General features: G+C 39.9%; 1 protein-coding gene across 4 annotated transcripts in view; it reads left to right on the forward strand.

The window, feature by feature from the left end:
* sh2d5 (SH2 domain containing 5) overlaps positions 1-5008 on the forward strand; it is a gene marked incomplete at its 3' end in the record, with an annotated part of 18904 nt that overhangs the window by 9347 nt on the left and 4549 nt on the right. The window contains 2 exon segments of one of the 4 annotated variants that reach the window (XM_032514234.1): positions 2236-2249; positions 4446-4578. 4 annotated transcript variants of the gene reach the window in all.

Here is a 5008-nt window from a genome sequence, read left to right on the forward strand (position 1 = left end):
GGGGGGGGGGGACAACCATTGTTTTAGTTGAAATATGGGTTGAAAAGTTTGAACTCTAACCTAATGATATTAATATTTTATAAAACACAGACTTTAAGGTTGTTGTCATGTGTCCTGGGATACAGTTACAATATTTTTGACCATGCAGTACTGAATCAGAAAATTGTCCTTATTATACTATTAAGTCTTCTCATGATCAATGTGGTTTGTTTATGTAAAACAATAAAATGCCCCTGGTAAGGATTAGGTCTGCGGGTGGCAGGTTGAGGATTTAACGGAGAGTAACACTGTTTGTATTCATTTCAAACACATTGGAGAAAGTGTCTTTTTTTTAATTTTATTTTTTATGTGTGTGTAAACTAGCATATACATGAAATTATTTTATTGCTTCACCGCTGTAATTCAGTACTAAACTGTAAGAAATGTGTGTTGTGAATAAGAAAAGGAGGATAATAGCTCATACATACCCTGCATGCATGTATTTCTTGTTGTTAAGCTTTTTCCCCCCCCCAAGTCATTAATAAAATGGCTATATTTGTAAACTCTTGCTGTTATTTTTATTAGCGTATAGGGATTAAAAATCGTAATAAAATGGCACATCTTCCAGAACATATAGTGCTGGGATATTATCAGTCATACGTGAGGTTAAGAGGTTTTTTTAGTTCTTCAGAAAGCAGTGCTCTGTAATGTATGAAGATGTGTAGGGCCGTGCTTCAGGGTTTCTGGGACTAGCAGGTGTCCTAGTATGGATTTTAAAAAGATTACCTGAATGTTTCAAATGATTCACCATTTAACTTCCTGCAGGTTTATTCGTAAAACAAATGACGATGTCTTTACATAAAACCATAAGCATGTTTACAGCCTCCTTATTGTTTAAAGCAGAGACTCATTGTACCGTTAGATTTCTTGAAAAGGTTCTACACTTTTAATTGATTACCTAATACTTGTATAATTGTTGACTTAGTTTTAGTGTGGAAGAGGGGTTAAGGCAGTGGTTCAATTCAATGAATATAGCGCTAAATCACAACAAAAGCTCTCATTGCGCTTTTCATAAAAGAGCAGATCTAGACCGGACTCTGGGATGTTATTTCCAGAAACCCAACAGTTCCCACCAAGAGACAGCACTAAGCCACAGAGGCAAGGAAAAACTTCCTTTAAGAGGCAGAACTACGGCTCGGGGTGGGGGGGGCATCTGCCTCGACCAGTTGGGGGTGAGCGAAAGAGACAGAGAAAGACAGACAGAGACATGGAGAATTGTAGCAGAGGGTGTCGAGCAGGAACTGGAGGCAGCAGTGACTCCACCACAGATCCAGAGCCAGAAACACCTGCTAAATGCGATAGGTGAGAGGGGGGGGGGGGGGCAGAGAGCACAAGACTCGGGAAAGGGAAGAAGTTGAGTTAGTAACCGCATTAATGGGATAAGTTGCATACAGATGGAGAGAAGGAGGAAGAGAGAGGTGTAGTGTGTCACATCATACCCACTAGTTAGCTCCTGGATTTCCTTACCTTCTTAAAAATACTCCATGACACGCAAAGACATACTTTCCATTATATTTTTGACATATTTAGAATTGTCATCTGTGTTTTATATATTTGAATAGGCTAAAAACAAAGGTATTTCTACAGTAAATTGGTTCATAAAAGTGTATCAGAATGCAGGAAATGAAGTCTTTGATGCTCAAAACTTGCCTGGTGGAGAGCATCCAGACCCCCCCACCCCCAGTGTCCCATTCTGGCCCATATACAGTACAGTATACCCACTACACCAGTGGTTCAAGGGTGCAGTGGTGGAAAATAATTTAAAAAACATAGTCTCTTCTACCCCATTAATGTCATGACCCCCCCAGATTTATCTTGTGACCCTGTTGAGGGGGCTCCGTTAGAAGACATTAGGTCTAACCACTGACCTGTGTCTAACGCAGAGATGGGAAGTAACGAAGTACAAGTACTCGTTACTGTACTCAGTAGATTTTTCGATATTTTTACTTTACTTTACTATTTATTTTTGTGGACTTTTTACTTCTCTCCTTACATTTTAACACAAATATCGGTACTTTCTACTCCTTACATTTTAAAAATTGGCTCGTTACTTTCGTTTTGTACAAGAGGTTATGTCGGACAATAGCGCGGACACGCGGCACACACCGCGAGCGGGTGCGCGCGCTACACGGAGAGAAAAGTGAGAGAAATGAAAAGTAGACAACTGTCCCGAGATAACAGCTGAGATTGTGTGTGCGTCTTTGAGAACTGTAAGTCGTATAACTCATTTGTCAGTTCACTTAAGCCTGTTATTAGTCTATAGTTCTTCACATTTAAAGTAAGTTAGCTAGTGGTTTTGGTGTGTTCTTCACCTGTTAGCTAGGTTGCACGTTGATATTAATCAACATTTCACAGCTTATTCGCAGGAGTTTTTTTGTTTTTTTTACCGAACTCCAGATACTGTATTCAGTTGACAAGTGATGGAAACTTAGCTAGAGAGAAGTTGTCTCCGTCTGTTTAACAGACAGACCTGGGGGGAAGTTGGAAACCGAATCATCTTTAATCCAGTCCTAATCTAGTCCTCAACTTTCACATAATTTCACTGAGTTATCCTTATTATTGTTTACGTCATCAATACCAAATTCAATCTAAATGGATGGGATTATATCTACTGTACGTTGCATTTGACGCACCACTAGACAACTCAACAGATTCAGCATTCTGCATTAATTCACAGCAAATCATTGAGGCTTGATGGCGCTACGTGCACATGTATAGATGTGCTAACGTTAGCACATAGTAGTATGGTGGTGCTAACGTTAGCACATAGGTAGATGGAGGGCGACATGATTGAAATGAAGAAACACCAAGACATCCCATCATCCTCCGCCTTATCTAGAGAGATGTTTGAGACAGTAGGCATCAAGAAGGACTCCTGGCCAGGTGTGCTGGGGAACTTCTTCATTAATGTCTGTTTAGTCATTCATATTTTAATCCTTATTTTATTTCCAGAAGCAATATTTGAGCACACACCTACATGTAGATTAATTTACATGTTTATAGGGGGAAAGATTAAAAATAGAAACTGGATCTGTGAATTCTCACAGAATCACAACTGAATTCATATCTTGCTAATAAGTCAGAATCTTATTAACCTGGAGCCCCAGTTTCTGTCATTATAATCATATATGTTATGTTTTAGACCTATTGGCAGACATCCATTTAAAATGTAGCCTTTGCCATATAAAGACATGTCCTCCATGTCCACTGAAGTTCCTCAGCGTTTCTCTAGTAACATTTGAGTGCTCCAGGAAGCTTTCGCAAGGCTACTTTTACTTTTATACTTTAAGTAAATTTCCAAGCCTGTACTTTGTTACTTTTACTTGAGTAAAGAAGTTTAATCAGCACTTCCACTTTTACCGGAGTATTTTTTAACACAAGTATCTGTACTTCTACTTAAGTACGGAAAGTGAGTACTTTTGCCATCTCTGGTCTAACGTAGTATGTGTACTATAGTATGTATTCTTATCTTTATTTATTTTAAAGACTCAAGGTCCAGATAAAAAGTACACATAACACAGTACAAGAGGGGTACAAACCAAACACACAAACATAAATGCATACAGACAAACTGACTTCCAGAAATAACACAAAGGAGACACACACAAAAAAACATACATACATACGTATATGCATACAAATAGCTAAGCCCAATAATTAAAATAGGTACAGTACATATGCGTTCCAGAGTTTTCAGAGTTTTGACGAATATCTGATATCACAGGTATCATGATATCATGATATATCATGATGTCCCATATCAGTGTATGCATCATTCAGACGTCATAAGTGAAAGTACTATTAGTAGGCTACAATGTAAAACTTACAACGTAAAAAAAAGTAAAAGCCCTTCATTTAAAATCCTACATGAGTAGTGTCATCAAAATATACAAATACACACAAAAATATATGCTGTTCATATTGTAATATAATAACATAATACTATTTGTTCTAGCACCCTTTGCACTGTGCACCACAATTAAAATAACTATAATATTTGACTCCTGCATACTTTACACTCTTCATTACACTATTGCCTCAACCTGTCTATATTGTTTCTGTTAAGAGAGTGTATATACTAGTGTGTATATATTAGTGTGTATATGTTTGTTTTGTATGTGTAAGCACATTGTGAGCAATTATGATCCAAAGCAAAATTGCTCATATGTGTCCTCATAACTGGCAAATAAAGTTGATTCGGATCCGGATCCACTCCAAAGATTAGGGAGAAGCTTGTTCCACAATGGGCGTGTGACAAAACTGGGGGGAATTGCGCAATGAGGAGTGGTGCGGGGGGGGAGTGGAGCCGGGGGGAAACGTGGATAGAGGGATAGAGACACAGCAGCAGGAAGAGAAGAGGGTGGAGTGATTCAACGCGCTGACATTTCCCTTCCTCCCCCGGGCAGCAGCACACCTGGTCCCCGGAGCGGCGACAGCGGGTAACGGTGAGCGAGGAGGACGGCGCTGTGGACGGCGTGGGAAGCAGGCTGTACCGGAGGAGCCGCCGCTTGTTCTCCAGAGTCTCTCCGACTGGGAAAAGTGAGTTTCGGGGATTTTTAAAAGTCTCGTTACAACCTGTGGACTGAGCGACGTCACGCTCCGGTGCCTAGCGTCGACCTACCTGGGGCGGAACGGGGCGGAAACGGTTCCGAAGTTGTGTTCACCGAAGTGTTTCATTAAGGATTTTGTCCACTGTTCGTAACGAAGACGCTCCGTAAAACTAATCAAAAGTCCCCGCGTGTTGGCGGCGACTTTGACGCATTTACGGCGCTGAAGAAGTTGGGATAAAATGGGACAATATTAAATGAAACATAGCCCAACACAATCCCATGTAACAGTCCTGAATCCCGTTTCTAATAGTTCAAGATAAACCGGTAGGCTATAATCGACGATACGGTGCCACAACTTGACTTTATTCAATTCAATTCGATTCGATTCAATTTTATTTATATAGCGCTAAATCACAACA

The sequence above is a fragment of the Etheostoma spectabile genome, chromosome 4, assembly GCF_008692095.1.
Source record: "Etheostoma spectabile isolate EspeVRDwgs_2016 chromosome 4, UIUC_Espe_1.0, whole genome shotgun sequence".
In the NCBI taxonomy this organism is placed as follows: Eukaryota; Metazoa; Chordata; class Actinopteri; order Perciformes; family Percidae; genus Etheostoma; species Etheostoma spectabile.